The following is a 27,660-nucleotide window of genomic DNA, read 5'->3' as shown; positions in this document are numbered from 1 at the left end:
ACAGTGATGTGGTGAAAGGTAATGCAGAGGATGCATCAGCAGTGAAGTTCTACACTAGTCAATTAAATCACTACGAGTTGAAATCATTAAGAACTGGGCTAAGTGGTGAAATATCAGACCATAGGGCTGCAGCTTAAGGCAGCAATAGAGATAGAGGTGGCAGCAATGGTGACAATGGAAAGCAGCAACAGAAGGAGCAGCGGCAGGGGGAACAGCGGCAGCCGCAAAGGCATTGTTCAACCAGCCCTCACTGTGGGTGGGAGAGGAATGCACCTGAATGCACCCTGGATCTTGGGCTTTGCTAGCCTAGGACAACCAATTGTGACCTGTGGGTGCAGGTCAGCAGAGGGAAAAGGGAAGTAGTATATTGAAGGGAAATTCATCTATCACAAGGCAAAGGACTACTGCCTAAGATACTGTGAAGCAGTTTTTTACTTATTGTTTGCATACTTTTTGTTGGACCCGTAGTAAAGGAGATCACTGTGTTTAAATTAGTACCTCTTTTGTCTATCTGCTATGGTGACTTTATTTTTTGGGCAACAAACAGGAACAAATGGAAGTGAGGCTCTACTCTGAGTTAGGGCCATTTAAAGGGGCAGGACATCACATTCCTCCACCCTACTTTAAAAGACTTCCCAAAATACACACATTATCGTTTATGTGAACATAAAACCTAACTAAATGTTGCTGGTGGCAGGCCCTCTCAAAGGTCCAGAGAGGCCCAGGCCACTTCCAGGTTTTGAGGCCCCTAGCCATAATAAAAATAAAAAATGACAACACATGAAAACAAAATAAGGCACCAAAAAAGTGAGACACATAATTTGAATATTTTTTTTATTTAACAAATGCTTTTCTAGCCTTTCTGTGCAAATACACTAATTATTGAGGAAAAATCTAGCTTTTGTGCAATGTCACAGTTGATATTAAGCATGGCGAGCCCATTCAAATGCTCTTGTCCGATAGGTGAACAGTGATAGTTCTTCACCTGCTTCAACACATTGAAGGTGAGTTCACCGGAAGCCACTGGTGCAGGCAGACTGGCAAAAATATGCAATGCAATTCTCATATTCGGAAACATCCCAGAGAGTCCAAGTTCGAGTATTTCTTGAAGCAATTCCTTTGGCTTGCAATCCAATTTAAAGTTCGTGGAATATATTCGTTTGAGAATCTTTTGAGATTTCTTTGTTGTACTGTTGCTGAAATTGTTCAGCTGCAGAAAGTAGATCTTTATTACTCAGTCTGTTGAACTGCTAAAGAAACCCAAAAAGGGTACAAATTAGTTGCAGTGACTCAAATCGATGTGTAAGACCTGATTGACCCTATAATGCTGCCCGGCATCGGATTCAGTAGGGAAGTTGCGATGGAGAACTCAGATGAAATGCCAATATTCTGTGTTACCAATTTGGACTCAGTCAGGATTGCATCCCATTGTTCATGAATCTGTTGAATGTCATTGATAAGACTCAGGTTTCAGAGTAGCAGCCGTGTTAGTCTGTATTCGCAAAAAGAAAAGGAGTACTTGTGGCACCTTAGAGACTAACAAATTTATTAGAGCATAAGCTTTCGTGAGCTACAGCTCACTTCATCGGATGAAGTGAGCTGTAGCTCACGAAAGCTTATGCTCTAATAAATTTGTTAGTCTCTAAGGTGCCACAAGTACTCCTTTTCTTTTTATTGATAAGACTTTCAGTGTTATCCCTCTCAACATCAGTGTAGTATTCCATGCTTCCATTACCAGATTAGTTTGGTGGATCATTGTAAGTAGCTTCATCCATAAAGATGACATCAGAATGCATTCAAATTTGGACATATGCTTCTGAATAGACTGAAGTTCAGTTTGAGCCTGTGCAGTGAGATTGAGAGATTCAAGCTCATTTAAAGCCTCTCAGTGAATTCAAATTCTGTACAACTGGTTGAACACCATCAATCCATGCAGACCATTTAGTTTTGGACATCCCATGCAGTGAAACAGGAAGATATTGCTTCAGAATTTCCCACCTTTGTGGACTGCTACTGAAGAGATTGTACATTTGCTGAACAGTTCCAAAGTAAGTATTTGCCTCCTTGCATGATTCAGCACAGTCAACACCTCCAAGGTTTAGTGTGTGGTTTCCACAGCTGGAGAAAATACAGTTTGAATGATGCTCAAGCAGAACTGTTTATATACCTTTGTACTTCCCAGTCATATTAGATCCATTGTCATAGGCTTGACCAATGCAGACTTTCATATTTTTAGGAAGAGAGCAGAAAATGATGAGAAACCTACAGTAAGTAGAGAATGAAAGAATAAAAAAATAGAAGAAATGGCGAAAGACTATAAAACAGTGAGAAGTCAATAATGTTTGAAGTACACATTTGGTTAGAAACAGCAGTTTGAGACATATTGTGTTGAAAATTGAATAGAACCATATTATACAATTGATATTGTTCACATTAGAGAGAAAAAAGGAGCTGAAAAAGTACCTACAGTGCAAGTGCTGAGCCACTTCTTAAAGTGAAACATCTTTGTCTTTGTAAAAAGCATCAATCGATATGCATGCGATATGTGAGTGTCAGAGTGGCTGAAACCTTTAAATGAAGTAGGTCCAGCTCCCCTGTGCCAAGACAAGTACTCCTATTTGGCCAGTTAAGAGGACAGAACAGCACCTGGGAGCTATAAAGGATCAAGGAGAGACTTAGTGAGAGGGAGCCCCAGTGAATCAGAGTAGACTGGTTCAGTCAGGAAGGGAAGATAAGAGCTTCCAGAGACCGAGAACTGGATGAGTCCCAGAAGGAAACAGAAAGCGGTTCCTGGAAGAAGGCTGAAGGCAGGAAAGAAAGCAGCAAGAAGGGTTTGCTGTGTGGTGTTCCCAAGCCAGAGAACCTGGGTTGGAGGGCTGAAGAGGGCACAGGGATTTGCATGATAACTCTAAATTGGACAGCTGGAGCCAAGAGCTGGAGAGGATTGAAGGCAGGGGAGCAGCAGAGGAGCTTACTCACTGGTATCTCCATGGCCAAAGAGCTGAACCCACAGGAACCATGAGAGGACCAGGGAGATTGAGGGATAATCCTAGCAAAGAGAGGCTGTGGGGGATTCCTGCTGGGAAGAGTGGGGTTGCACTCCAGTTGGAAGGGCTGGGATGGCTGAGGACTGACTGAGATTATTGGTATGTTGGAGAGCAACAGTGTGTGGTACATGGGGCATCAAGGAATGAGATGTCTTGAGTTTTAATGACTGCTGGTGCTGGGGTGATAAATGGACTATATAGCTGGGACTTTTGTTATGGATTATTTGGACGAACATGTTGTAGTACACCAGCCCTAAGGAGAGATAGTATTGAGACAAGAAACCCTGAAGAGAAGTTATTGGGCTGCATGAGGGGAAAACTGAGGCAGACATGCCTGTCCTGCTGCAGCCTGTTGCAGGAGGGCACCCCAGCGGGGCTGCCCAGAGACAGTGAATTAGAACAGCTCCCTCTCCCACGCTCCAATCTGAAAATACCAAAGACCGTTTTGTAGTTAGTCTGTTAAAGAAAACCCTTTTAAAATGTATTTCAGATGTTTTGTCTTTGTTTATATCCACAAACCAGCACCATAATCTGGTTTATGACATCCCAATCATTTTCACAGAATCCAGCTATAATATTGCAATACTGTCTACTGAGTTCATCATAAGCAGTGTCGAGAAAGAATGCAGTACACTTACATACATGCTCAACTTCACGCACATTGGCGGTCCCACTGAAGTCACTTACGGACTCTTGGAACATTCCATTGATGTCACTGGGACTATGATGTTGTTATTAAGCACATGTGTAAGTGTATGCAGGAGTAGGGCCATTATGGTAACATTTCCAGAGTAGACAGCCAAGCCACAGGAAGGACTCAAAGCTGCAAACCAAAGAAAATTGCTGTATGATAATATAATAATCCAGCAAGCATAGTTCAGTAGTTTAAGCATAGCCTTAGAATACAAAAGTTGCATTGAAACCCATGATAAAAATCTCAACAGGTCAACTCAGTCCTTTAGCCTGCCAAAAGGTAAGTTTAGTCAGCAAGAGGGTCTTTCAAAGGAGATTTTCAAAACCATGGTCTTACCTTTTCCAACAGACACTGCATATCCTAGGCTTTTACATTGTGCACAGATTTGCATAGGTGGTTACATTTCAGTGGTGGCAGTGTGTATACATATAGAATTTGTGGAATGCTCTAAAAGAGTATTTCATCTGGAAACATAAAAGTATCTATTATCATTCTAATAAATTTTACCTTTCATTGGCTCTTGTGTAGTATCATCCCTTGGAACAACCACTGTTAGAGGATCGTTGGCATCTTTGTTAGAGGAACCCAGGCAGCACAGATTAACAATTTCCCATTGTTGATCCAGTAATGATTTTTTACGGACTAAGTAGTGCCACATTGCTCTTAGTTAGCATTTGGCAGACAAGGATGATGGATTCAGCTTTCAAACTTCCCACTGTTGCTTCTGCCAAAAACAGAAAACTCTTTGGTGCTTTGATACCAGTGATTCCTGTAGATTAGCAATTACTGGATGGCAGCTGTCCTACAGGATGTTCCAGGAGCCCACAAATGAGAATAAATCCAAATAGCTAACTGTCTTGGCCGAGAGTACGGAGGAGGATGCTTACTATGTTCGAACTGGCAGATGTGTACTAGATAGCAGCACAAAGCTTGCCAAACAGTTCAGAGCTCTCTGAAATGTAGAGAAGTAGTGTTTTCATTTTTTGTCAGTGAGATCAGAAGCTAGGGAGTTCGTGGCCACCATTGCCAATAATGTATGTGATAAATGTGTTGATTCAAGTTGGCCTCTTGTTCTCGCCCCAGACAGCTGTATTGCATTTGGAACATTTTTTTACATTAGTATGCACAGTCAACCACTTTTAGAGAGCTTATTTCTTCACTCTCCCACTTCCCTGGTCCTTGTCGCATGAACAGAGAGCAACAATATCTGAAGGTGCAAACAATTCGATGTTTATTGGGGTGAACTTCCAGCAAGCTTAAATCCAAGTTCCTTTTTCCTTATTTTTGAATCCCAACTTACTTCCTGTTTGCCCCAATTTTTATAGTAATATTCTTAGCTATACCTTAACCAGTCATTCTACTGAAATTTACCTAACCAATCCTAACATATTGTAACATGATTAGCTAACCAATTATATCCCACCATCTTAATTAGTTTACACCCAGCAAAATTAAATATACAGCAGACAGAAACAATCACAGAACCAGACAGAGACCATGCAAATAAACAATAGCAAAGTGGGAACTATAATGACAAAACAATACAGAAGTGAGGATTTCACAACTACATCTATAAAGACATAAGGGTTTCCCAGCTGTGTCTATTGATAAGTGAGTTCTTACCAAAAAGAAAACTATCACCCTAAATTTCCTTTTACATCTTCTAGGCTCTTCCCTTTCTCTGGAGGTGATAGATCAGATCACCTTCCTAACAGCCCCATATTGACTAGTTTGGAATGTGAGGATGTGACCGGTCGCTTCCCAGTTTATGGCTGCCTCTGCTGTTTAGCCAAAGGCATTGGCCTAAGAACAGGGCCTCAGACTGTCACAGTGAGAGAAGGCCCTTACACAGATTCTTTCTTGTATACCTCTATTACTAGCTAAATGATAAACATATACCAACATTCTTAAAGTATAGGCCTTTACAGGCAGGCCTGAACATCTATATCCTAACAACCACCAATTACATTCCTTCTATAAAAGTACTCTAGCAATCAAATAGTCAGAATTTTTCTGTGCAGCAAAAATTGAAGATGGACTCACTATAAATGTTTAAGGTAAAGAGGAATTTTCCACCTCAAATGTGGTAAAAAAGAATTCAAGGTCTTTAAGAAAATATAAAACATTAGTTTCCATGTTATCCATTATTGTAGAAACTGCCTAGACTCCTCAGCAAATTCACAGTAAATCCAGATCACTGGTATACTGGGGCTTGATCCTATCAGCTGCTGAGCACATTGACCTAATCCAGAAAAGCACTTACAGGCATCTTAAAGTTAAGCACATGCTTAAAGTGCTTTGCTGGAAGTGGGGCAGAGTGCTTAGCATCTTGCAGGGTCAAGCCCCTGCTGAGAAGGGAATCTTCCCTTTGTGCAAACAGGCTCTCCAGAACGCGCAAGAGAATATCAGAGAGATCTGGCTAACGAGAACCACATCCCCAAAGGTATGTTCTCTGGGTTATGGTGCATGTCTAGCCTCCCACATTGGCTGGCACCCATGCCACTATCAAATGGAGGGTAGTTGTGCACACTGCTCCTGCTTAGAAGATCAGCAAAATGCACCCCATAGTGCTGTGTCTTGGATCATTGGGCAGCGTCTCCGCTCCCATTCACTGGAATGAGCAGGGTAGTACTTAGCCTTTGGTCCTGGATAGGTGGTAAGAGATATTTTATAGCTTGGTTAGAGTAAGTACAGTGATCCGAATGATATGAAAGTTGAAAATCCTTATGAGGCACTGGCCCAGAGGCTTAGCAGCAATATAACATGCTGCCGTATGGGGTTTCAAATTCAAGTCCTTAGCTCCATCCTATTCCTTGTGCCAAAGAGATCTGGAAAGGTCCTGAATTGCTCTGTACACTCGTCTCAAGCAGACACTGACTGAGGGGACTTCATCCCGCTTTTCTTGGCCTGAGTGCAGGTGGCAACAACAGAGACTTTGAAGGCAGAGGAAGCAGAGATGGGGAAATATGAGACTCCTACAGCCACAGTAGCACCTATGAACATTTTTGGGAGGATTCTTTGCATATGGACTAAACACTTCTTTAATCACAGATGAGTAAAAGCAGTGAAATTCATTTCCAAATCCAGATTTGAGCTTCCCCAAGGTTCAGGAGTGCTTGGGTCGGAAATTTTTGGCTTAGGCATCTTTCTTAATAACTTGAATATATTGCCAGGTTTGAATTTCCTTTTATTTTTCAAAATACCAAATCCTTGGGCCATTTACATGTGCTAATACATTGCCAACTGTCATTTCTATAAACTGAAATTTGGCCTTAGTATATTTTTTATAAAAAGAAAAGGAGTACTTGTGGCACCTTAGAGACTAACAAATTTATTAGAGCATAAGCTTTCGTGAGCTACAGCTCACTTCATCGGATGCATTTTTTTTCTTTTTGAGAATACAGACTAACACGGCTGCTACTCTGAAACCTATATTTTTTATGTGGCTCGCAGCTAAATCAACATTGTCAGGGATGATTAAGCAGTGAACAGAGATGAGCTGAACACCATCTTCATTCTCCTTTCAATTTGGAGACAGAATTTTAACAAAATGTGTTCTATAGCTCCTACCATTACATGACTTAAGTTGGTCTCAATGTTTCCAACAAGAAGTAAATGCTTTTGAGTGCTACACAGGGTCATGCAAAGGAAGTCTATCATACTAATTTATTTTCTAGCACATTTTTGATAGTGAGTCTAACAGGCACATTCTACCAACATTGTCTGGCCTGTGGAAGTTTCTGTAGTACTGGCAGAGTAAAAACAAAACAACTCCCTGTCACAGGGTTGATACACCCCATCACCACAAGGGGGCAGGAGAGAAGTGTGCCATAGCCCTGCGATCAAGTTTGAAAGGGTGGCATGGCTCAAGGGCCTCAGTCCTTAGTGCGGCCCTTGATAGCAGGGCAGTGCGGCCTATTGGCCCAATGGCCAGAGTCAATACTATACCCCCACTGTCAGGGCAGTGTGGCCCAATGGCCAGAGTCAGTACTACTGGTGAGCTGGGCCACCACCCTGGGGTGGGTGGTGGCCAGGATAGGGAGACCCAGGCCCGCCCTCTCCACCAGGTCCCAACCCAGGACCCTGTCGGTGGCCAGTTTGCCCCCATCAGCTCAGTGAGGGTCCGACCAAAAGACCAGGATTCTCCAGGCTCTCCTTTCTCCATGATGTCTCGTGCCAGTGTGTTGGGGTCCATCTCTCCACACTGGCCTCTGTGTCTTGGAGTAAGGGCAGACTGAGCTGCTCTGCTGGCTTTTAAATCCTGCTTCCAGCTGGAGCATGCCCAGCAGAGCAGGGGGAGGGGGCTTGTGGCCTCCTCGGCTAAGAGAGAAGAATTAACCTCTGTTATGCCAGTACGGGGCTGATACACCTTGTCACACTCCCCCCAAACCTCTGAGCTTTTCTGTAACAAATGGCCGACAGAAACAAACAGGAGTAAGTGGTATCCGCTTGCTAATCTGAGTACTTAAACTTAGATAAAACTCAGGTTGATGTCTTAAAATTAGCCAATGAATTAATTGATCACTATTAAATTTACTGTTAAATTCAGAGACACACAGATTCAATGATCCCCAGTCTGAAGCAAAAGCATGCCAATAAAAATCAACAATCCTTTCAAGATCAGATACAAAAGCCACCTCCCAAAGACTGAAGTTGCTTTTGAGCAGAAAATTGGCTGGTTTGCAGAACTTGAAGGTAGTTTTTAAAGTTCTTGGAAATCAGTCATCACTGAGCCAGCTGCCAACAGATTGGTGTCAAAGCAATGTATTTCCATTTGAAGATACTTTGCCATGTTTGGGGATTAAGCTAAAGAGCAGGGTTTACTGTCTAGCCCAAAGTGGCTCACAAGGCATACAATAAAGCACATAGGGCAAATCCTCTTCTCTGTACACATACTGAGTAAACAGATTATGTGTTGGGGAGGTCTGCAGGTATTAGAGGAAGGAGGTAATCTTCCTCCTCACACCGCAAAGTCATAGTGGTGCTGCCCTTACCGAAAATGAATAATTTTGGATCCCACTCAGCGTTGTGCCAAGGGTGTTCAAGACTTGGTTCAAAGACTCAAATCCAGCCCTCTTGGCTGTATAAAACCCTGCACTCACCACTAAGTACTTTTAAAAAGGGACTTTCCTAGGCTTCATTAATTAGAGTATCCTAGTCTATCAGCACTGCTTCTGAGTTCTCTATAGAAATAACTGCCAGATTGCTTAATACTTCCTGTCCCTTGGTTGTTCTTAGGTAGGTCTTGATTAATTTTAGCTTGATGAAATGCCTTTTGTTAGCAGTCATAGTTACTGGAAGACATCAAGAATACACAGTCCCATTTTTGTGTTAGAGAAACTCTCATCTAAAAACCTTGTGTGAATGTAGCTAAGGAGATCAATGGGTCCCTTTGTTTCTAAGTCATCCTTAAAGACTTGTTTGCAAAAATTGGTGAAGAGCTCAGTCTTGTACTCAATACTCTGAGTTTAAAACCTCAGAGTAGCTGCATGGTAAATTTTGAGCACGCCTCTAGGTTTTTGCTGCTTTTCAGTTTTGCCTGTCAAAACCCCCAAACTTTTCTATGAGTTCATTGTACTTATGCATCCTATTGTCCAGTTATCTTAGTGTTGTCTAAAATGAGGCTGGAAATCTCACGTTCAAAAACTTAGAGGATCTGATGACCTTTGTCCTTTACAAGTTCACCGCCATTGCTTCTCTCCTGTGAGATGGAAATATCTATGAAGTTCAAAGGGACACTAATGTTTCGGCTTGTGAAACAGTAGCTTTCTTACATGGAATAAACCCAGAAGATTGTAGTTCCAAGAAAGTGTCTCAGAGGCCAAGTAAATCGTGAGCTGTTTGAATGTCAAGATCTGGACTCTGCAGACTTTTGCTCATGACATCAATTTTTGATAAGTTAGTATGCCACATGTGTGTTAAAACAAGAAATGAAAATTCTCAAATGTTATTTTGCAAGCTATCAGCTTCTGACTTACGTTTTGGTGTAAGATTGTGTGACGCTTTGATCTCATCTTAAAACATCTAAAAACACTTTCAACCTGATTTCATAGTAAATGGATGGCCTCTACCCATGCTGACCATCTTGTTCTTTTTCAACACACTCAACAACTAGTAGAAATGGAAAACAGGGAATACAATCTTTGAACAATTCCAAAAAATGGGAACAACTTGGGGGACAGCCATTGCAGCAGCTTTTCCAACAAGATTCTGTGAACAGGCAGCAGTTGGGATGAAAGTAACATACTGATTTACTTGCTGAATTCAATTTTGAATGCTTTTGTTTGCCATGTTTGCTCCATAGTCATAGCTTTGTCCTCTGAAGTCAGCCATATCTAAATCATCTTTTTTCAGCTTCTCTAAAATAACTGCCATAATACCGTTCTCTGGTTTGGTATAGGGATCAATGAAATGGATAAAGCTGTCAACTACCTTCACTCCTGTTATGCTATACAAAGCATACGGGATCTTTTATAAGAGAGAAGGCAAATACACTGTATTTATTGAAAATACAACAGTTAGTATATGCTTTTCAGTCACACACACATACACACAGTCCTGCCAGTTGATGTTTTTATAGTTACCCATCTGGAATCTGAATGAATCTAGTGGCCAGTCAGATTGGTTGCAGAGGGGAGCCGGACTTTGTTGGTCACGATCAGATGCTCCTGGAGTAGTGGCAAGATGAATACAAAATCCCATGGCAAAGCACCCTAGTCTTATAGTTCCTTTTCTCTGTTGAAGTCTATAGATTTTGCTGTGTCAGTATGTTGCAAGTTACTTCTTAATTGGTGAAAAGAAAAGGAGTACTTGTGGCACCTTAGAGACTAACAAATTTATTTGAGCATAAGCTTTCGTGAGCTACAGCTCACTTCATCAGATGCATTGGCGTTATCTTCTGATGTAAACATTCCAATACACCTCCGAGAGGATTATCATGTCCTGCTTCCAATTTAATCAATTGTCCTGTCTTTAGGGGTGCTAGCCTTCGCCTCAGGGTTGTCAGTTTGCCCTTCCTTCATTATGGATCTGCATTGATGATTTTCTGGTGTCGTTAAGTCTCTTTTACTCCTTTTTTCTTGACCATCTGGCTATAACAATGGCCTTCACACCTTATCTTTTCCTGATGCATACATTCCTCATTCACACAGTCTTTTTTACAGAGACCTTTGAAAATACAGTGTCAGTTTATTCTGAATCTCCTTAACATAGACACAATACAAGATTCTGTCTTTTACTTACTAAACCTTAAAAACAGTGAAATGTATATTTAACTAGAGTGCCTAATTTGTAATACGTATAGGAAACCATAGTAGACATTATAACTTATCCTAAAACAAAAGGGTGACCATAATCAGCCATAAGGATTGTTCTGGTCTGTCCCTGCCGTAACATCAGTACAGACACTGGCAGTCTGTCAGATGCATACCTACCAATGTTCCAGAGGATCATTCCTTTCTGCTATTCAAAAAGGGTAAAATGAAATCAAGACCTACATTAGTACCTCTATTCTTATAGTACAATTATAAAATCCTGCTCCTACACTCCATCTTTCAAAACCTCAACATAGTTTAATACCTGAGTCAATTGTTCCATTCAAGAGATTCCTGGAGTGCAATCAAACATAATACAGAAGTATTTAGCTTTTCTAACCTTGTCGAAAATAGTCTACCATACTTTTCTTGTGATCCTACTGATAAATTCATTTTGTATTTGGTTTGATAAGTATGTCACCTTTGCAGTACTGGCCTTAAAAGCTTCCATGTGCTCTCCCAACATACTACATACCTTGCCAGAGACTTAAGTAAACCCAAAAACTTATCATGATGAAAACTGTCTGATGTCTAGTTTGAACCTCTCAAATCTGCAGGGGGAACAGACCCTCCCCTGCTGGCTGCCCAGCACCTTGTAAAGATAGGCCCTGAGTTGGGCCAGTGTGGGTGATAGGAGGACATAGGCAACAGCCCTGGCAAAGGACTCAGACCCGCCACCCCAACTGTCACTGCACCTCCCCAGCCACAGAGAGACTCCAAGATCACTGAATCTCACTGGACCCCCAGGCTTGTATCCCTAGAGAGATCTCCAATCCCAGTGATTCACAGTGCACCACCTAGCAGCCCCAGGGAGACCTCACAGTCTATTGAATGTCACTGCACCCCAAGCCCCTTATCCACAGAGAAACCCAAATTTGAGAGCTTCCCAATACCAGTGACATTCACTGCACCCCTGTCCCCAGAAAGGGCCTACCCTGTTTTAGTGTCGATATCAATGGCATCTACAAAGCACTAAGCGGGGGCCCCCCGAACACATCATTCAAGACTCTAAATGGAGGATGCTAGACCCTATGATGGAAGAAAAGAGTGAGATGTAAATAGTAAAAACACCAACAAAACAAAGAATGGGGCCTTTTATGGTTCCACTGGAACCATTTGAACCCCTTTGCATGACCCTGATCCAATTTGCTTCATACTAAATAAGCTCCTGTGTGCAGCAGCTACAGGGCCCCGTGGAGTACAGCTCTCTGATGCACAGGAGGTAGACAACTTCTGTCTTACACAAGCAGTCATGGGTAGTAGAATCTGGCTTTATTATGCAATGATTTGGTGCAATTGAATCTATGAAATGGAAAGGGAGTGATTTGGTCTATTCACACGTAGTTAATGCTTGTGCCATCACAATTCAGTTAGTTGCTGCTCTTTCTGTTTGATTTTGTAATGGAAGCCTAGCTTCCAAAGCTGTGTTTTTTACTAACAGGAGCTCTGTGTAGCTTCATCATGTGGAGAGGGCACTTGTTTTCTCTTCCTGTAGATGATCTGTCTAGCATCATTAGATAGAATCAGATCACAACTTTGTTTGCCTTGTAACACTTGGTCTGACAAAATGGCAATAGAATGATATGCACTTAGAGAAAAAGTATACTTCTCCAAAGCTCTGCCCATCCCAGATATTTGCTGGGAGGTGCTGATGTTAACGTATCTGGGATCCATGAAGGGACAAAGGTATTGTGACTCTGAGGGTCACAAATGGCTAACACTGCAATCCACAAAGCTGAGTTAGGCGTCTGGGTTCCCTAATCCAATGAATGGGGAGAGAGGTGCCTAAGAATGCAGTCCACAAAAGTCAGTATGCTAGGTGGGGAGCCACCCATGCAAGCCAAAGGGAGATGCAGAGGAGGGGGGGGGGTGTTAAGTCCCATCCCCTCTTGGAGACTGGCACCTATCTCTGCTTAGAAAATAATAGAGCTGCACTAAAGGGATCCTTGCAGTCAAACAGCTTAGGCATCTAAAGCATTTTTTGTAGGACTGAGTTGGGTGTTGTGCACAAAACAGCTGGAGGAGGTGATGCTCCCACCTTATAACTTTTAACATGGTAGCTAGAGCTAGATGCAGCTTCAGTTCTCACCTCCTCTCTGCCAAAGGGGAAGAAAGGATTTGAAATGGGTCTCCCACCTCTCAGGAGAGTGCTCTAACTACTGAGTCATAAGATAGTCTGATGTGGAGCTCTCTCCGTCTTTCCTGATGAAGTTGTTGCACATTCGATAAATAACGAAAGCGTGGTTGGAGCAGGGGGACTAGACCCAGGGTCTTTCACCTCCCAGGTAGTGCCCTAACCACTGGAATTGTCTCTCTCTCTCTCCCCTACTCCTCCCCCCAACCCCACCCCACTCCTTCCTTCCTTCCTCCCTGCCCAGTCACTGTTCCACTGTGGATAAATACTTATCCAGTTGTTCTAAATGGGACATGATCCACTAGGAGCTTAGGAGCAGTATACCACAGTGGGAAGAAATGTGACATAGGCCTTTGAATGCCTGTCTTTCTCTGCATCATAAATCACTCTGGGGCTTAGGTGGGAAACAGGCAACCAAATACCTAGAAGGAGGCAGCAGTGTGCATGCCCAGAGGCAGGAACATAGGCACCTAGGAAACTTTTACTTTGAAAATGTAGGTGCTGAGTGAGTCTAGGTGCCGACTGGCTTTGGTGAGTTTTGTGGATCGCAGTGGCATCAAAATTAGGACATATGCACCTAAACCTAAGATTTAGGTGCCTAAGTCAGGGATTTAAGTGCCTAACTACCTTTGTGGATCCCACTCTAAGTATTTCCAATTAACATTGTCTTACACTTATTACAGAAAGAAAAGGAGTACTTGTGGCACCTTAGAGACTAACAAATTTATTAGAGCATAAGCTTTCGTGAGCTACAGCTCACTTCAAGCTTATGCTCTAATAAATTTGTTAGTCTCTAAGGTGCCACAAGTACTCCTTTTCTTTTTGCGAATACAGACTAACACGGCTGCTACTCTGAAACTTATTACAGAGGAGTCTAATGTAAGTGGTACAAAGGTTACAACACAAATTTAATTTATTTAGCAATGCCAGAGGCCCTGGTTTGCTCTATAGTAGCACATTTTTATTTTATTTTATTTTATTTTATTTTTTGGAAATAAAAGATAGTGGAAGCTTGCTACATAGTGATACGTATGGTGTGCCAAGGGTTGGTGCTGGAATGAAAGAAGGCACACATATATGAGTTGGAGAGAAGAGGGTGGGAGGGGCAATCATGATATGTAGGCAGACTGGAGTATTTCAATCCACAGGTAAATAATGAATGAGTTGATTTTCAGTTTTCTAGCCACCATGACAACCATAGGCCTATCCCTGGAGGTTATTGGCTCAACTCATACACTTGGCTATGCTTTGGACCTGCTTTTTGAATTCAGGTTGAAGGTTAAGCAACTGGACCTTAAACCTGTGTTATGGACTGACCATTTTCTCCTGTATTTAGGTGTTGAGGCTCATCTCTTCTTCTGTGGCGAGGAACCCATTTTGAAAGGTTCCAACAAGAGACTGCTGAATTGGAATTAATTTGCAAAATGGATACAATTAACTTAGGCTTAGGGAGTGGATGTGTCATTACAAAAAGTAAAACTATTTCCCCATGTTTATTTCCTACCCCCCGCTCCTCACATGTTCTTGTCAACTGCTGGAAATGGCCCACCTTGATTATCACTACAAAAGGTCCCCCCGTTCCCCGCTGGAAATAGCTCACCTTACCTGATCACTCTCGTTACTGTCTGTATGGTAACACCCATTGTTTCATGTTCTCTGTATATATAAAATTTCCCCACTGTATTTTCCACTGAATGCATCCGATGAAGTGACCTGTAGCTCACGAAAGCTTATGCTCAAATAAATTTGTTAGCCTCTAAGGTGCCACAAGTACTCCTTTTCTTTTTAAAGAGAGTCTCATTCCCCTAACAGAACATTAACTGCCTTGATTGTTTGGTAAGACTTTGTAATTCCCATAGAACAGCTCTGGTTTACAAATGATGAGAAAGGGAATGTGTGTAGAGCATGGGAGGCAGAAGTCTCATGCCAAAGCTGATCGGTTGCAGCATAAAGATTTTTTAAAGCTCTCAATACTGTGACTGAGCAAGAGGCAAATAAACATTCCTCCTGCTGTGAGGAAATTTCTTGTTGTTTTTGCAGATGCAATTGATTGGATTAGGAATGAGCTGTCTGCTCCCATAATGGCAGTGTGTTCTTGAGGGGAAAAAAAGGCATTGAGGCATTGAGATAATTTTGTCCAAGAACCCATTCTTTGGATCTGCGTGCTTGGCTGCTGAAGGCCAGTGGGGAAGTATTGGGTCTTTTTCTTGTGGACACTATCCACACCTCTTTCAGGGTATGTTTACACTGCAGGTTGGAATGTGACTCCAAGCCCAGGTAGAAATACACATGCTAACTCTGCTCAAACTAGCATGATAAAAATAGCAGTGTGGCCATGGTAGCATGGGCTAACCACCCAAGTACAAGTCCACCCAACCACCTATGCCTATGATGTAATGTTCACACTGCTATTTTAATGTGCTAACTCAAGCAGAACCAGCAAGTGTCCATCTATCTGGGCTTGGAGTCACACTCCCAGCTGCATTGTAGACATATCCTTAAGAGGATGGTGGTCTATTGCTTTAGTGTGGCCTTTGTTCAAGAGTCATAACTTGACATTGACAATGTAGCTAATTCTCAACCAGTACCACATCTTTCCTTCCTGGATAAGATTGTGGAGAAGGTTGTAGTGTGGCAACTTTCAGTGTCTAAATGCTTCTGATCTCCCTGATGCTTGTCAGTCTGGGTCCATAGGCCTGGCTTTGGCACTGAGATTGCATTTATCAGGTTGGTCAATGTTCTCCTCCTGGTGATAAAGATCAAGTGTCCAAGATGATGTTCATAGATTAATCAGCTGCCTTCAATACAGTCGATCATGAGGTGGTGTTGGCTTACCTGTGAGCAGTGGGATAGGACAAGCCTGGTCTTAAGTGGCTTTGTTCTTTTCTGTTTGAGAGATCTTAACAGGTAGTTGTGGACAATCACACCTCTTCTCAAAGAGCTCTCAATGGCTCTGTGAGCCATTTTGTTACCCCTCCTATTCAAAGTGTATATGGAGCCATTGGGAGGGTTGGTAAGGAGGCACGGGTGTGGCGCTTCCCATAGGTGGATGACAGCCGACTGTATATTTCTATCTTGTCTGACTTGAACAATACAGTTTTGTACCTCAGCCAGCGTCTCGCTGAAATTAGAGAATAGTTGGGAACAAGCTGGTTGCAACTCAACACAGTCAAGACCGGTAGGTGAATGGTGATGGAAGGTTGTGGGGAAGCAGCTGGAGGTGATGGTAGAGATAATATGAGTCTTATTATTTAAAAGACTGCAGTGTGTTCTGCTTGGGGCCACACTTTAAAACCATTCAGAGACTGAAGGTGATGCAGGATATAGTGGCTCACTTACTGAGTGAGTCATCTTGCTTGGAACACGTGACACCAGCCCTCCAGGTTCTCCACTGGCTGCTGATTGGTCTCTGGATGGAGTTTAAAGTGTTCGTCATTACCCATAAAGTCCTAACTACCCTGGTAACAGCCTACCTGAGGAATTTCCTCTCTCCCACTGCCGCAGGTATGGTCAGCAGGAGCACTTGAGTTGGATCCCTGTCATTATAAAAGAAGGGGCAGATGGTAGGGCATGAGGGCTCAGGGTTTCTGGAACTTGCTCCTCCACTGGTATGGAATAGCATGAATTTAGTGAACTTCCAGGTATGCTGCCAAATACATCTGTTTCACAGGGCTTTGGAGAGGACTGAATGTATGCTCCTGGAATTATGGAGTGGGAAAGAGCTATTTTGTAGGCGGCTGACTAGCCAAATTTCTATCTAATTGATTGTTTAAAGCTGCTGGTGGTATGTTGTAATATTAAGTGAGTGCTAGGGTGCCCAGAGCCTTTTACAGGCTTTTTAAAAACTATTTAAATCATAATAAATGAATAAAGGCAGGAGTGGTAAGAAACACAATCATAAATGCAGCTTGAGGTCAAATTGTGCAGAGCTTAGAATGTGATGGCCAGGAGATTAAATTTTATACAGAAGTGAGGGTATACCAGTGAAAGGATTTAAGAGGTGAGTGACATGATCAGTGTATTGGGCAGGTGTGATTATTCTTATAGTGGCATTTAGGACAGATCATTGATAACATTGCTAGCAGCTCTGGGGAAATCATTGTTACTGTCTGCTGATAGAAAATTTTTGTTGTTGGTGTTTTTTGCGAGTACTACATAGGCAGTCGGTATCTTTAAAAAAATCTCAGGCTAATTTAAAGTAATATTGAGATTCTTGAAGAACATCTCATTCAGGTAATAATAACAATTTAAAATAAATAAAATTTAGTCCTATGTTACTCGATAGTGTCATTTTTAATTTAATCATCCTTTGGTGAGCTGAGATCTCATGCTGTGGTTTTTTGTTTTTTAATTTTGGTCAGGATATACGTCTATCTCAGATTCCCTGTTCTCTTGTAGTAAAAGAGAATGATTTACTCTTTAACTAAGCTCTGTTTAGCTGAAAATATAAAACATAAGAACACATAAGAATGGCAATAGTGGGTCAGACCAAATGTCCATCTAGCCCAGTATCCTGTTTTTTGACAGTGGCCAGTGCCAGGTGCCCCAAAGGGAATGAACAGAACAGGTAATCATCAAGTGATCCATCCCTTGTTGCCCATTCCCAGCTTCTGGCAAGTGGGCTAGGGACACCATCCCTGCCTGTCCTGGCTAATAGCCATTGATGGACCTATCCTCCATGAACTTACTGAGTTCTTTTTTGAACCCTGTTATAGTCTTGGCCTTCACAATATCCTCTGGCAAGGAGAGCCACAGGTTGTGCATTGTGTAAAGAAATACTTCTTTTGGTTTGTTTTAAACCTGCTGCCTATTCATTTAATTTGGTGACCCTAGTTCTTGTGTTATGAGAAGGAGTAAATAACACATCCTTAGTTACTTTCTCTACAACGGTAATGATTTTATAGACCTCTATCATATTCCCCCTTAGTTGTCTCTTTTCCAAGCTGAAAAGTCCCAGTCTTATTAATCTCTCCTCCTATGGCAGTTGTTCCATACCCCTACTTATGTTTGTTGCCCTTTTCTGAACCTTTTCCAATCCCAATATATCTTTTTTGAGATGGGGCAACCACATCTGCATTCAGTATTCAAGATGTGGGCATACCATGGATTTATATAGAGGCAATATGATAGTTTCCGTCTTATTATTTATCACTTTCTTAATGATTCCCAATATTCTCTTTGCTTTTTTGGCTGCTGCTGCACACTGAGTAAATGTTTTCAGAGAATAATCCACAATGACTCCAAGATCTCTTTCTTGAGTGGTAACAGGTAATTTAGACTCCATCATTTTATATCTATAGGTGGGATCATGTTTTCCAAAGTGCATTACTTTGCATTTATCAACACTGAATTTCATCTGCCATTTTGTTGTCCAGTCACCTGGTGGTATACCCTAACATGCAGCTCTAAAAAATCCAACACAGTATAGTGCATGTGTTCTTGGCATCTTGAAATTGTTTTAAAATACTGTCTGCTATTGCTTTGTGTGAACTCTTTGGATAAAACCTGACAGAGATATATACATTTTCCATATAGTCCACCAGATTATATATTTTTGTTAGCAAGGTTGTCCTGAGGAAATAAACTTTAAGGCGACACCCACATGAAAAAACTCAGGCTTTTTTCCTGTCCTGGGTCCTGAAGGGTCTAGGAGACATATAGAAAAGAGAGTATTGTGGTAGAGAAGAATTGAAATGCAAAAGTTGAATTTAGATTTCAACCCTTTCAAAGTTTGGGAAGTATGGATCTCTCTTTATCAATATAAACACATAGGTTTAATCAGCACAGTATATAGGTACCACTGAGATTCCAAATCAGCCCATTATCAAATTAAGGAGCAGTCACAAATTGTGCATCAAGATATTGCTTCTGATTCCTAACTCTACAAAGTTGGAGGATGTTTTGATCCAAAGTATGGGTTCAGGGTTATATGTAATTATAATTAAGGATAGGTAAACTATCAAGTTGTGCACTCTGATATGAAATCTGACGTGAAAGAAAAAAATAATAGTTCAAATAAATAAGTAAAATACTATGGAGCGTGTATGAAATATTGTACATATTATGGGATTTATTTTATGACAGAGAGATCCTGAGACTTGCTAACAATCCATCACGATTTGTTTGTCACTCTCCAAATGTCCTACTTCCTCCTGGAGAAGTAGTATCATAATTAGAATTACAACAAGAGGACATTAAAAAAAATATAGGCTTAGTTGTGCAATTTGCATAGAGCCCTGCAGAGAGTCTAGTGAGTGGGGAGGTGTGGGAAGAGTCAAGAGATCGTTGGCATCCTAAAGCAATGTAAGCTGGCCTGTGCTTTCCCTGTAACTCGAGAGAAGCCCATCTAGCTTCTCTGTAAGTGAAGTGAAGGATTAGATGAGACCAAATTTGCATGTAGACTGTTGTTTTGAAGTCTTTCTCTAATGCGTTGTACTGTTGGATAATAAACCTACTTGTTTTAAGAAAGCAGTTCTTCAGTATATGATTATTCAGATGCTTGTAAAGGGAAGAAATGCAGCTCCAGTTGGACTTAAGTAATAAGTGGTTGGCATAGATGATGTAGTGGTGTACCAGATTCCAGTTTCAGAATCGCAAGTTGCGAAATTCCACTCTCAGCCATCTAAGGATGTAAAGTCTAATATCTGAGAGGGTGCACTCAGGGAGACCAGAAAGGTTTCAGAGGAGCAGCCGTGTTAGTCTGTATTCGCAAAAGGAAAAGGAGAACTTGTGGCACCTTAGAGACTAACAAATTTATTAGAGCATAAGCTTTCGTGAGCTACAGCTCACTTCATCGGATGCACTTGGTGGAAAATACAGTGGGGAGATTTATATACACACACAGAGAACATGAAACAATGGGTTTTATCATACTCACTGTAAGGAGAGTGATCACTTAAGATGAGCCATCACCAGCAGCAGGGGGGGGAAAGGAGGAAAACCTTTCATGGTGACAAGCAAGGTAGGCTATTTCCAGCACTTAACAAGAACATCTGAGGAACAACAGTAGGGGGTGGGGTGGGGGGGAGAAATAACATGGGGAAATAGTTTTACTTTGTGCAATGACTTATTCATTCCCAGTCTCTATTCAAGCCTAAGTTAATTGTATCCAGTTTGCAAATTAATTCCAATTCAGCAGTCTCTCGTTGGAGTCTGTTTTTGAAGTTTTTTTGTTGAAGGATAGCCACCCTCTGGTCTGTAATCGAGTGACCGGAGAGATTGAAGTGTTCTCCGACTGGTTTTTGAATGTTATAATTCTTGACATCTGATTTGTGTCCATTTATTCTTTTATGTAGAGACTGTCCAGTTTGACCAATGTACATAGCAGAGGGGCATTGCTGGCACATGATGGCATATATCACATTGGTAGATGCGCAGGTGAACGAGCCTCTGATAGTGTGGCTGATGTGATTAGGCCCTATGATGGTGTCCCTTGAATAGATATGTGGGCAGAGTTGGCAACGGGCTTTGTTGCAAGGATAGGTTCCTGGGTTAGTGGTTCTGTTGTGTGATGTGTGGTTGCTGGTGAGTATTTGCTTCAGGTTGGGGGGCTGTCTGTAAGCAAGGACTGGCCTGTCTCCCAAGATCTGTGAGAGTGATGGGTCGTCCTTCAAATCAGCAGCTCTGCGATGGGTACCCGCATGGCCTCACAGTATGCCAACATTTTTATGGCTGACTTAGAACAAAGTTTCCTCAGCTCTCGTCTCCTAATGCCCCTACTCTACTTGCGCTACATTGATGACATCTTCATCATCTGGACCCATGGACCCATCTAGACCCACTTCAATCTCTCTGGTCACTCGATTACAGACCTGAGGGTGGCTATCCTTCAACAAAAAAACTTCAAAAACAGACTCCAGTGAGAGACTGCTGAATTGGAATTAATTTGCAAACTGGATACAATTAACTTAGGCTTGAATAGAGACTGGGAATGGATGAGTCATTATACAAAGTAAAACTATTTCCCCATGTTATTTCTTTTCCCCCACCCCCCACTGTTCCTCAGATGTTCTTGTTAACTGCTGGAAATAGCCTACCTTGCTTGTCACCATGAAAGGTTTTCCTCCTTTCCCCCCACTGCTGCTGGCTCATCTTAAGTGATCACTCTCCTTACAGTGTGTATGATAAAACCCATTGTTTCATGTTCTCTGTGTGTGTATATAAATCTCCCCACTGTATTTTCCACCAAATGCATCCGATGAAGTGAGCTGTAGCTCACGAAAGCTTATGCTCAAATAAATTTGTTAGTCTCTAAGGTGCCACAAGTTCTCCTTTTCTTTTTAGAGATCAGAAAGGGGACAGAGGTGCCATCAGCCCTGTAGTCATGACATTACATCATAATAGGTGTTTATATGAATAATGATATTTTGTAAATAAAAGAATAATAAATGTAATTAAACTGTAATAGTTAAATAAATAGCACAATTCCCTCTATGACACTTCTGAGTATGTGAGGAAAGCAACAAGGGTTAGGTATAGAAAGGAAGTGTGCGAATGGTAGAGGTTATAGTATTTCTCCAGATAGATGCCAAATATGTAGAACAAGGGCTGATACTTTCAAAGCATAAAACTGAAATTTGAGCTGCATGTATTTCTTTATTAAACATGGAAAATCAACCCTGCCTGATTAAACAAAACACTACTAACAATTAGTCACTTTAATATAGGAAAATAGGTTTAATCACATGAGTTTCAGCAGCCAAAAATCTGGCTTTGGTAATACATAGTTACAAATTTCATGGCAATTGATAAACTATTCTGCATATGAACAGTAGGGATCTCATTCATTGGGGTCTCTGAAATATAGACCTTATGAATGAGAAACCTTACCACCACATTCCATGTCTAGAAAACTAAAAAATAGCTAAGATATTTTTATTAGAATAAGCATCTTAACTAAGAATGTGGTAATTACCAAACGCATGCTGTATAAAAAGATATAAGTGACTTTTTGCTGAGAAAGGTAACACTCGTAGTTTCAGGCAAACACCTGCAGAGTACTTAGCGAATTTAACAGCTGGAGATCTAGCACCCATTTCTCTTCTTTGAGTCTTTAATTCTTTCTTCCTGATCACCAACTATGGCATAATGTAGTATGGTCTTGCTCCAACAACTTATTCTCAGGCCTTCAGATTCAATTTAAACTTTAGGGTCAACATTTATAAAATCCAAACAAGATAACCACTCAGTTCAACATGTCTGAGCTGGGACAACTGATCTTCTTTTCTCCCCTTCTCCCTTCCACAAAAGCTGTAAGTATAATACCAGTTCCTTTAACATCCCAAGTAACTCCATCTTTTTGCAGCATATCACTACAGACCATTAACAATGGGATACTCTCACGTAATTGGCTAATATGAAATAATTCCATGTCCTTGAAGGTTAACTCCTATGAGATCATCCTTGACAATTAAACAATCACCTATACAAGATCCCAGATATTCCATGGTATGCCAGACCTACATTCTGGCCAAAGTTCCTTAAAACCTTAGCAGTCACTTCAGCAGTGTAAAGGTAGAATATCTTCCCAAACGCATGGAATGTGTGAAAGACACATATGCTGATTTGCTGATATAATTGATATAAAAGTACATGATGTTACTACTATAGTTTTGCAAATATATATAATTAACAATGTTAGACACACTATGTTCAAGTAATAAACATGAAAATATTAGCCTATATAATAAAATCTACAAAAAGAAAAAAGGAGTACTTGTGGCACTTTAGAGACTAACATTTATTTGAGTATAAGCTTTCGTGAGCTACAGCTCACATCCGATGAAGTGAGCTGTAGCTCACAAAAGCTTATGCTCAAATAAATGTTAGTCTCTAAGGTGCCACAAGTCCTCCTTTTCTTTTTGCGAATACAGACTAACACGGTTGCTACTCTGAAATAAATCTACAGAATGCTTTTAACTAAAATATTAAAATTACAGTTAGGCTACTGAATGCCATTCAAGAGAAAATATATAATTGAAAACATCTTTTAAAAATAAAACAAAACACCCATCTAGAAAAACTTCAAGCTGTGGAAAATAAGACAAGGTCACAAACAGTTTTGACATCAACATTACTACTCAGCTTATACTTATGCTCATGCATGTGAGTAGTTTTAATCATTAGTAAGTGAAAACTAAGTATCCTAGAGTTAGAAGGTTTTTGTAAAATTTTTCCTGACTTACTTTACTGACATTTCCAAACAAATCCATTACTCAGAAAAAGAATTATGGGTGAAGGAGAACAACCTAAAAAAAAGTTACAATGGAACTCTTCCTGCCACCTTAACTGCGATAGAGTCACCCCTTGGGTGCAATATAGGAGTGTATGTATTTATTTGTCAAAATGGCTATAAATTCTCCAGGCTCCTGTCACACAATTTCAGTATGCAGTGGGCTCCTATCAGAGTGAAAAAACAACATGGTGTTATACACTAAACACGTAGAGAGAAGAACCTGAAGAACACAAAAATATATTGCTAGCTCAGTTTTTCACCCCTGTTCAGAAAGTGATTTGCCAGATTGACAGGCAACATGGTAACAGCAGATGGCTGAATACTTCCTAGAAAGAAGCCAAGGAGAAGTCCTGAAAGATAATCCTAAAAAACCCCCAAACAAATAAATAAAAAACCCTCATAGTGCATCTCTCTACAGTCGCCCAAGAACAGATCTCTGTATTTAGCAAAAACTTATACCTCACAGCCCAACATCCTGATCTGCAATGAATGAGGAAGTTATTTCACGTACAATGCCAATACACAAGGAAGATGGATGTGTCACTTAAAAATCCTATCAAATAAACCACCAAGAACAACATTATCTGACCCTGAGGGTGCTGTTGATTCTGCTACACAGAACAGCGAGTATGATCTCAACTCCAAATCAATCAGTGAGATTTATGATAGGCATAAGCGGTAGTCATCAAAAAAATGCACTAAGCACCCATGGCATCAGCAATGAAGACCTTATATAAAAAGAACCCCAGAAATTAGAGAGATTTATTTTAGTTCAATGCTATAATAAAGGAAAGTATCTGAAAATGAGTAATGCTAAAGCTTCCTGACAATCTAGAATAGCAATGAAAACTGGCAAGAATGTATCATCATGCTGTTCCCACCCATTATGTTCGCCATAATGATCACGAACAGCTCTTTTAACATCCTTAGTCCAGAAGAAGGCCTGAGTAGGCTGGATTTCTACATTATCATTTTATGGATGACTAGATTTTTATGTGTTGTAACAGCCAATGGAGAAGCACTGGGAACTCTTCCAGGAACTATTCTCATGCTTCATTAGTTTTAATGCTACCTTCAGCTACATAGACAGACAATGCTTGCTTGTGAAAAATTCTTATTCTCTATGCTCAAATGAAGAAACTCTTAGATCTTTGAGCATTTGTATTCTGTTCCAACAATATATCCTGTTTCTCAGTTGAAACATAGATATTTGTGAGAGCCTCTGGAGTCCAACAAGGCTGGTTGTAGCATTCAAATGTTTAATATACGTCATTTGATATAATTGGAAAGTGGCAATGAAACTACCGGATGTAAAGACAGATTTACAGCCAGGAATATCAGTGATTAAATAGACAGCATTATCATTGTCACTTTTATTGGAAGCACAGTTGTGATAACAAAAATTAGTCAGACTTTCATGAAGAAACATCCAAGTTTGGGTTTTGATTGTCTAGTGGGAGTATATGTACATTAGGAGGATAACCAATGAAGCTTCACCACCAACAACAAAATACCCACTTAGGATTTTTGCATTTTAGTAGAGCTGTTAATTAATAAAAACAGTCTTGAAACTAAGGTGGACAACGAAACGTAAAAGCCATCTGTAGTGGCTGATCATCAAATTTTCCACATGACCTGTAGGGACCAATTTAAGACAGAGAATGCAATTCAATCCAATGTGCATTGAAACATTGGCCTCTCTGCTAAACCTGTCAACAAAGACATCGGTTACTTTAAGTTGTCATGATATTTTTGTGTTGTGGACATTGATCTGCTAGCAACTAGACTGAGACCACAAATTCATTTCACATAGGCCATCAGAAGGTCACCAGTATTCTTGGTCTGTATCTGTTATCTGGCAGTGAAGAGCTCTATAATCTCAATACCAATCCTTTGGAGTCTTCTAGTGCTCCGGTACGAAACTGTGGAAAAACCTGAGTGTCTCTGGATTAAGTTTAGAAGTGTGTGCAACAAGAGTGATGTCATGGTGGGAGTCTGCTATAGACCACCGGACCAGGGGGATGAGGTGGATGAGGCTTTCTTCCGGCAACTCACGGAAGCTACTAGATCGCATGCCCTGATTCTCATGGGTGACTTTAATTTTCCTGATATCTGCTGGGAGAGCAATACAGCGGTGCATAGACAATCCAGGAAGTTTTTGGAAAGCGTAGGGGACAATTTCCTGGTGCAAGTGCTAGGGGAGCCAACTAGGGGGAGCGCTTTTCTTGACCTGCTGCTCACAAACCGGGTAGAATTAGTGGGGGAAGCAAAAGTGGATGGGAATCTGGGAGGCAGTGACCATGAGTTGGTTGAGTTCAGGATCCTGACGCAGGGAAGAAAGGTAAGCAGCAGGATACGGACCCTGGACTTCAGGAAAGCAGACTTTGACTCCCTCAGGGAACAGATGGCCAGGATCCCCTGGGGGACTAACATGAAAGGGAAGGGAGTCCAGGAGAGCTGGCTGTATTTCAAGGAATCCCTGTTGAGGTTACAGGGACAAACCATCCCGATGAGTCGAAAGAATAGTAAATATGGCAGGCGACCAGCTTGGCTTAATGGTGAAATCCTAGCGGATCTTAAACATAAAAAAGAAGCTTACAAGAAGTGGAAGCTTGGACATATGACCAGGGAAGAGTATAAAAATATTGCTCGGGCATGTAGGAAAGATATCAGGAGGGCCAAATCGCACCTGGAGCTGCAGCTAGCAAGAGATGTCAAGAGTAACAAGAAGGGTTTCTTCAGGTATGTTGGCAACAAGAAGAAAGCCAAGGAAAGTGTGGGCCCCTTACTGAATGAGGGAGGCAAGCTAGTGACAGAGGATGTGGAAAAAGCTAATGTACTCAATGCTTTTTTTGCCTCTGTTTTCACTAACAAGGTCAGCTCCCAGACTGCTGTGCTGGGCAACACAAAATGGGGAAGAGATGGCCAGCCCTCTGTAGAGATAGAGGTGGTTAGGGACTATTTAGAAAAGCTGGACGTGCACAAGTCCATGGGGCCGGACGAATTGCATCCGAGAGTGCTGAAGGAATTGGCGGCTGTGATTGCAGAGCCCTTGGCCATTATCTTTGAAAACTCGTGGCGAACGGGGGAAGTCCCGGATGACTGGAAAAAGGCTAATGTAGTGCCCATCTTTAAAAAAGGGAAGAAGGAGGATCCTGGGAACTACAGGCCAGTCAGCCTCACCTCAGTCCCTGGAAAAATCATGGAGCAGGTCCTCAAAGAATCAATCCTGAAGCACTTAGAGGAGAGGAAAGTGATCAGGAACAGTCAGCATGGATTCACCAAGGGAAGGTCATGCCTGACTAATCTAATCGCCTTTTATGATGAGATTACTGGTTCTGTGGATGAAGGGAAAGCAGTAGATGTATTGTTTCTTGACTTTAGCAAAGCTTTTGACACGGTCTCCCACAGCATTCTTGTCAGCAAGTTAAGGAAGTATGGGCTGGATGAATGCACTATAAGGTGGGTAGAAAGCTGGCTAGATTGTCGGGCTCAACGGGTAGTGATCAATGGCTCCATGTCTAGTTGGCAGCCGGTGTCAAGTGGAGTGCCCCAGGGGTCGGTCCTGGGGCCCGTTTTGTTCAATATCTTCATAAATGATCTGGAGGATGGTGTGGATTGCACTCTCAGCAAATTTGCGGATGATACTAAACTGGGAGGAGTGGTAGATACGCTGGAGGGGAGGGATAGGATACAGAAGGACCTAGACAAATTGGAGGATTGGGCCAAAAGAAATCTAATGAGGTTCAATAAGGATAAGTGCAGGGTCCTGCACTTAGGATGGAAGAATCCAATGCACCGCTACAGACTAGGGACCGAATGGCTCGGCAGCAGTTCTGCGGAAAAGGACCTAGGGGTGACAGTGGACGAGAAGCTGGATATGAGTCAGCAGTGTGCCCTTGTTGCCAAGAAGGCCAATGGCATTTTGGGATGTATAAGTAGGGGCATAGCGAGCAGATCGAGGGACGTGATCGTTCCCCTCTATTCGACACTGGTGAGGCCTCATCTGGAGTACTGTGTCCAGTTTTGGGCCCCACACTACAGGAAGGATGTGGATAAATTGGAAAGAGTACAACGAAGGGCAACGAAAATGATTAGGGGTCTAGAGCACATGACTTATGAGGAGAGGCTGAGGGAGCTGGGATTGTTTAGTCTGCAGAAGAGAAGAATGAGGGGGGATTTGATAGCTGCTTTCAACTACCTGAAAGGGGGTTTCAAAGAGGATGGCTCTAGACTGT

This window comes from Dermochelys coriacea, chromosome 4, assembly GCF_009764565.3.
Source record: "Dermochelys coriacea isolate rDerCor1 chromosome 4, rDerCor1.pri.v4, whole genome shotgun sequence".
NCBI classification, from domain to species: Eukaryota; Metazoa; Chordata; order Testudines; family Dermochelyidae; genus Dermochelys; species Dermochelys coriacea.
Note: the sequence above shows the minus strand (reverse complement) of the source record.